Here is a 7,972-nt window from a genome sequence, read left to right on the forward strand (position 1 = left end):
CTAATGAATGATTCATATTACGTTTCTCATTTTCATACATACATTATCTTTTGTTATTATGTTTCATCATTTTACATTAATTATCCTTTATTTAATGTTATGTATCACGAATTATATCATTTATCCAATTATTTACCTTAATTTGACGTTACACAAAAACAATTTATATATTTATCCATGTTTTATGTTTGATTTGTTAATAGGATGGATAGTGAACGCTCTAAATTTTATGAGGATAATGAAGCAAATTAGTTGAGGGGAATGAATAGCTAATATAGGCTGATTATCAAAGGGATAATAAGAAGATATAAATTAAATAACAAGAAAATGTAAATCACGGAACTTGACAATGAGAAAATTGTATTATGATTTTTTGTATATCTTCAATGTACAGGAATTAGAATATATATACAACCAGCTTCCTATAATACAACCTACAGTCAAAGGCAATTAAGGACTATTAAGAGTAATACAATAAAACTCTAAAAATACATTCGATATTAGCACCTCATGTCAACACTCCCCCTCAAGCTGGAGAATGTATGTCTATCATTCCAAGCTTGCTGATAGAGCTGTGAAAAACTCTTCCGCATGCTGCTTTTGTTAACATATCTGCAAGTTGATCTTTCGAGTTGACGTGACGTAGCTCCATAGTTTTTCGTTCCAGATGGTCTTTAATAAAGTGGCGATCGATCTCTACGTGTTTGGTTCTATCATGCTGAACGGGATTGTTAGCTATCTTCACAACCGCTTGATTATCACAATATCGTTGCATGGGAGAAATTACTCCAATGCCTAGATCTCGCAATATTCGTTTATTCCACAATAATTCGCAAACCCCATGTACGATTCCTCTAAATTCTGCCTCAGCACTTGATCTAGAAACTAACTTTTGCTTCTTACTCCTCCATGTGACAAGATTACCCCCAACAAACATGAAATATCCCGAGGTGGACTTCCCATCATTTCGATCTCCTGCCCAGTCAGCATCAGTGTACCCACTGACATGATGGTCTGGGTTCTTACCAAAGAACAACACTTTACCTGGAGATGATTTAAGGTACCTTAAAATTCAATATACCGCATTCATGTGATCTTCGCTAGGAGCATGCATGAATCAACTTACAACACTCACATCATAGGCTATATCCGGTCGAGTGTAAGACAGATAGATAAGTTTTCCGACTAGCCTTTGGTACCTTTCTCGATTTGCTGGGACCTAATCACTTTTAATTGACAACCTGTGGTTTGTTTCGATTGGAGTTTCCGCGGGTTTACACTCAATCATACCTATCTCTACTAATAAATCTAGAACATATTTCCGTTGGCACATAGTGATTCCAGTTTTTGACCTAGCCACCTCGATACCCAAGAAATACTTCAGATGTCCAAGATCTTTCAGTTCAAACTCCGTTGCCAGGATAGCTTGCAGACTCTTTATTTCTTCTGGATCATTTCCAGTTACCACCATATCGTCAACATATACAATCAATGCCAGCACTTTTCCATTATTCTTCACAAAGAGCGTGTGATCTGCATCACTTTGTTTATATCCAATCTTTTTCATGAATGCTGAAAAACGACCAAACCAAGCACGCGGGGATTGTTTTAAACCATATAAAGCCTTCTTTAATCTATACACCTTACCATTACAATCAACACCTGGAGGAGGATCCATGTACACTTCTTCTTCCAAGTACCCGTTCAGCAATGCATTTTTAACCTCAAACTGCTTTAATGGCTAACCTTCATTTGCAGCAATCGAGATCAGAATTCGTATTGTATTGATTTTAGAAACTGGCGCAAAAGTGTCTCCATAATCAATCCCATACTTTTGTGTATAACCCTTGGCTACTAGCCTTGCTTTATACCGGTCTACGTTTCCTTTGGAGTCAAGCTTAATTGTAAAGATCCATCTACATCCGACAGTCTTCTTGCCCGGAGGAAGGATAGCTTCATCCCACGTATGATTCTTACTTAGTGCATTTATTTCTTTGTGTATCGCCTTTCTCCACTTTTCATCATTTAAAGCCTTTTCTACACTGGTTGGTACAATCACGGAGGATAATGCATCTACTAACAATGCTTGTGAGTTAGCCAAACGGTGCCGAGACACATAATTGCTAATTGGATATTTTGTTTTTGCCTTTAGGGATGGCTCATACCGTTTCTTCGGAATTCCACAAGTACTCCTTGTCGGGCACCTGGATTCAATTAGGTTCTCCGTTTCCTGCAAAACAGAACCAGATGCATAATCTGGTATATCAAATGCGTCAATTGAGTTAGTGGTTTCTAAACTTGGCACCGAATTGGTACTGACAACGACATCGCCGGTATCAGGTTCAATAGTGGTGGTGGTATCGGGTTCAACGACACCGGCATCGACGTTATCAGGTTTAGCGGAGGTGGTGGTATCGGGTTCAGCGGTGGCGGTTATTGTACTATCATCTACCGTTGTTGCCTGACCTTCATCATTATTTCCCACTTCATTAGTTTCTTCGTTTTTGTCAACAGGAGTTTCAAAAACTTCTATATCAGGAATATGGGAGTTCACTTCATCGTTCCTCTCCCCCCTGAAGCGAACACGTGGGCTTGAAATATGGTACCGTCTCATGAAAAACTACATCCCGAGTCACATACATCTTATTTATAGTTGGGTCATAGCATCTATAACCCTTTTTTTGATCTGCGTATCCTAAGAAGATACATTTAACTACTCTTGGCTCAAGCTTTCCTACATTTTGATGCATATATGTCGTGCATCTAAAAAGTTAAGGTTCAAGACCATAGTTCTCCGGTAGGCTTACAATTTCATGAAGTCTTTGCAAGGGAGTTTTGAACTCAATCACACGAGATGGTGTTCCATTCATAAGATATGCAACCGACCTAACTGCTTCACCCCAAAATTTTCGCTGGACATTCATGTCAAACAATGAAGCCCTGACTATTTCAAGGATTTGCCTATTCCTTCTTTCAGCCAATCCGTTTTGTTGGGGTGTTCCGGTACATGATGTTTTCTGTATGATTGAGTTTTCTCTATAGAATTTTTTCATCTCATCATTATGTATTCCCCACCATTATCAGACTGAAGTATTTGAATTTCTTTCCTATATAAAGACTTTATCAAATAGTTTAATTCCTTGAAAGCATTGTAAACTTCATTTTTATTTTTTAGATACCCAAACCATTCATGTGCATTCATCAACAAAAGTGACAAAGTAATGTGCCCCATTAGGCGTGGCTACTCGAGCATGACCCCATACATTTGAGTGGATAATCATAAACAGAACTGATGTTTTATTCAAGCTTGCACCATAAGATTTTTTTGTTTTTAGCTAACTCACACGTACCACACTTAAAATTAATGTCTTTTACATTCAGAAATAAATTATGTTTAAGCTTCCTAAGATAACTAAAAGATAGATGTCCTAGTCGACGATGCCATAACCACTCCACAAACTTATTTGCTTGAGTCATTAATCCCGTATGATGAGCTTCACTTCGATGGTTCTCTTCGAGGTAGTACAACCGCCCCCGCCTAGTACCATAACCAAGAGTTCGATGTGTCGCCATATCCTGAAACGTACATTCATTTGGCCAGAAAGTTACATAGCAGTTCAGAGCCTCAGTAGTTTGGCTAACGGATAATAAGTTTGAAGATAAAGAAGGAACTACAAGGACAGAGTCAAGGTCCACGGAGTTCGAAATTTTAACTGATCCTTCACCCGTGACCGGTGCTACACTCCCATTTGCCGTCTATATATTTATTTGTTTTGGAGAATACGTTGTCATGTGGTCCTTATTATTTGTCATATGGTAGGTTGCACCTGTATCGATTATCCTATTACAATTATGAGTGGATTTTTGATGTAACATACTAGAGTCAGTGACCGTGTGAGCAACCATTGGCGTGACAGGTTCTTGTGGATCAGAGGAAATTGCCATAGCAACTTGGCTTATTTTCTTTCATGGTTTTTTTGTGAAGTCCCACCAATCCGGGTACCCGCTTATGTCATAGCAACGAAGTTTAGAATGCCCCTCTTCCCCATAATGTGTACATGTGAAAGTAGTTCCTTTCCCTTTAGAATGTTTCTCTTTCATGGGGCGACTTCGAGAAGCCAAGTGGACCATACTATTCAGTTCGTGTTTCACTTCATCCATAGTTTGTCTTTGATTTTGGTCCTTGAGAATATACGCATAACAAGAATCCAGATCAAGGACAGGATCATTTCTCAAGATTTCGCTTCGGGCTTGATTAAATTCGGGTTCCAGTCCGGCAAGAAATATATGAACCCTAAGGCGTGCTATGGTTTTGTTGAGTGATAGGGTTTGGGCTACAATATTTGTATCTTCCTGTGAAGTCAATTGAGTATCTATTTCTTGAAAGATACTTACCAGTTCACTATAATACGTGGAAAGAGATCGTCCGTTTTGACGAGTAGTGAACGACCTTCGATTCAATTCAAACAGTTGCGCCTCGTCTGTTCCATCATAGAACGTCTTGCTAACAGCTTCCCAAATTTCTGCTGCTGTTTGAAGACGTATAAAGCGGCGTATCAGAGGTGGAATCATCGAGTCGATCAACCAACTTTTCACCCGATGGTTGTCAATGATCCATGATTTGATCTTCTTCTCGTCTGTCTTGGGTTTCGGAGTGTCCTCAGTGATGAAACTGGATTTGTTTCGAGCTCCGATTCGCATCTCCATTAACTGGGACCATAATGGGTAATTCGTCTCATCAAGAATAACTCCAGATGGGAAAGGTGTGTCTTGGACATTTTGTACGATCACTTGTTGCGGGTTTGATGACTCTCCCATGGTTACAAGAATGTTACGGATTTTCAACAGTATGAGCAAGGATGCTCTAATACCATGTAAATCACGGAACTTGACAATGAGAAAATTGTATTATGATTTTCTGTATATCTTCAATGTATAGCAATTAGAATATATATACAACCAGCTTCCTATAATACAACCTACAATCAAGGGCAGTTAAGGACTATTAAGAGTAATACAATAAAACTATAAAAATACATCCGATATTGACAGCTCATGTCAACAGAAAATACCATGTCATACATCTTCTCACACACGAAACATATTTGTAAATGAAGTATTTAATGGTAATCCTCAAAGTTATGAAATTTTCAAACTACATATCTCAGTATTCAAGATGTTATGTTCTGATATTGCTACACGATATAGTTTAAAGCCGAGACATAATATATGTACTGAGGAGTCCATCATGTTCTTCTTGATGACTTTAGAACACAGGTTTGTACATAGGTTGGTTCAAGAAACTTTTATTCATTCTCAATAAACTATTCATAAATATTTTCATGTTATTTCAAAAAGTCGTAGTTAAGCTAAGTAGGAACATCATAAAGCCAACTACTGTTGGGGATTATTAGCATTAAGTACACAACTCATAGGTAGTGGAAAAATCATAACTTGATATACCTAAGTGCACATGCAACCTAGAATCTATGTTTTACAATTATAGCAACATATTTTTAAAAACAAAAAAAGAAAGATTACTAACCTTAGATTCACTTGTTTATGATCTTGTGCATGATAGTTTGTTGCAAGATGAAGGATCCAAAAGAGAACCCTTTTAATGGAATTAGACCCACACACCAAATAGCAAACAGAAAGAACCCACAAATTAGAGTTTATACGAAAACACAAGAACCCTAGAGAGGGGATGAAATTTCGGATTTGGAGAGGGAGAGGCAGAGGTTGGACATTTTTTTAAAAGGGAATAATTGGATCTAGGGCTTACCATGACAGTCTATTTATAGGTATTTGTTAGAATCCTAGATGGATATAAACCCTAGGTTTTTCCTTACTGATTCAAACTAAATTTATCCATATCCTTGGGATAACAAAACCGTCAACCTCTAAGCAATCAGAGGCTTCTAAAATATTCTAATTAATCCTTATGATTAATTTTGAAGCCCTTTAAATTAATTAATTTTTTTTAATTATTTACCAAAATAATTTCTATTTAATTTATTAATTCCTTAATAAATCAACACATTATTAAACTTCATTTTCTTATGCTATTTGGGTCATGAGTCCAACCCAAAAGCATCATGTTATTATTAGACATATTACCAAAACAGATAATAACATCGAACACTATTTCCAAAAATTACAACATACAATGAATATGTACCCTAACATATTATAAATAACCTTCACTATTTGTAACACTCATAAATCGCTACAAAGTACATCTAATTTTTATAAACTCATAATATTACAGTGACATTTATATCCATTCTAATAGTTTTCAAGTTCTATCAAGGAACAATACAACAAAACTATACAAAAGTCCCCGTTGGGTGTCATGATCACTACTCTTCCCAAATGCAAAATTACACATCACTCATCTTTGGGCTAAGCTACTTCCTGACACTTAATAAATTTTCATGAACCTGGAAGGGCATCATCACAACTATAAGCTACATCCTACAAGAGGTTAGTGAGTAATAAGCACAATACACATAATAGAAAATAAACTAAATATCGTGAGTATAACAAAATAATAAATTATAAAATCACATTAACACATATATTAGAGGTAGTAGAGAGCCTCGTCCTCCCTTATTCAAAAATCTCCACGTTGTTATTATTACAATTTAATAAAAAATCTCTGAATTTTTCCCATTATGGTTCAAAAAGTACCTCTTGTGCCCTTGACACCTCATTAGTATAACAAAAGAATAAATTATAAAATCACATTAACACACATACGAGAGGTATTAAGGAGGCTCGTCCTCCCTTATTCGAAAATCTCCACATTGTTATTATTACAATTTAATAACTCAAATCTCCGACTTTTTCCCATTATGGTTCGATTCGAAGAGTACCTCTTGTGCCCTTGACACCTCATTTGTCATTTACAAGTTTAAGGATGCTTCTTACGTCTTTAGACACCTCTTTTTTCATTAAAGAATAAAGACACGTCATACATCCTTAGACACCTTTTGTGTCACTCTCGGGTTTAGACACCTCCTGTGTCTCTCTCAAATTTAGACACCTATTGTGTTACTTATATTTTTAAGACATATCGTGTCTTAGTTGTAAGTTTAAGAAACTTTTTTTTTTCTTCCCATTTATAAGTTTAAGACACCTTGTGTGTCATTTATAACTTTAAGACGCCTCTTGTGTCTTACAATGAAGTCACCACGACATGCTCATCCCTGCACTAGCAAGAACATACTTCGGAAAATCATCAGAAAATACTTCAAAAATCCTCATAACCTTAGCAATATTCTCTTTCTTAAAGTAAAGAGTGGTCATCGTATAGGAAATAGGTTTAGTACGGCGACACATTCGCCTCATGCGGTTACTATTCACCCAATACCAGCAATTTCGCCAACTTTTAAGAAACCCAGTTTCATGTAAATCCCTATTTTCTCGGATGACGAAAAAGGGACCGTCAAATCTTTAACTACAACATTATCCCATCTTCTGCATGAAACTCACAACGATGCTGAAGAACACTTAACTACTCAGCAAAAGGAATCATATCGGACGGAGAGTTCATTGAAAAGTCAAAAGATGAAAGAGGGAAGTTACACAGAAAAATACCTAACAAGAAGTCATAAATGTAATAAGAAGAAACGGCAAGAGAAGACATATAAGTAAAAAAAATCAAGGGTGGGAAAACCAAAACCAACCCTAATTATGACAAATCGACGTCATCTTGAGAAAGCGCTCACGTAGGGCAACTGAAAAGATTATAACTCAATCTTCACTCGACACCTGGTACTAGCCAGTCTAGCCCATCATGACTAATCAAGCCTACATCATAATGACAAAGATTAGGGTGGCTTGATAACGTGCCTCCTGACCATGAAGAAAAGGGATAACAAAAACGATGCTCAACGGTGTCTAGACGGTGGTCTTAATGTCTAGGCTCCCTCTCATGAGGGATTCTTGTTGTCCTCCCCGCCATTCT

The sequence above is a fragment of the Lactuca saligna genome, chromosome 4, assembly GCF_052625555.1.
Source record: "Lactuca saligna cultivar CGN05327 chromosome 4, ASM5262555v1, whole genome shotgun sequence".
Classification (NCBI taxonomy): domain Eukaryota; kingdom Viridiplantae; phylum Streptophyta; class Magnoliopsida; order Asterales; family Asteraceae; genus Lactuca; species Lactuca saligna.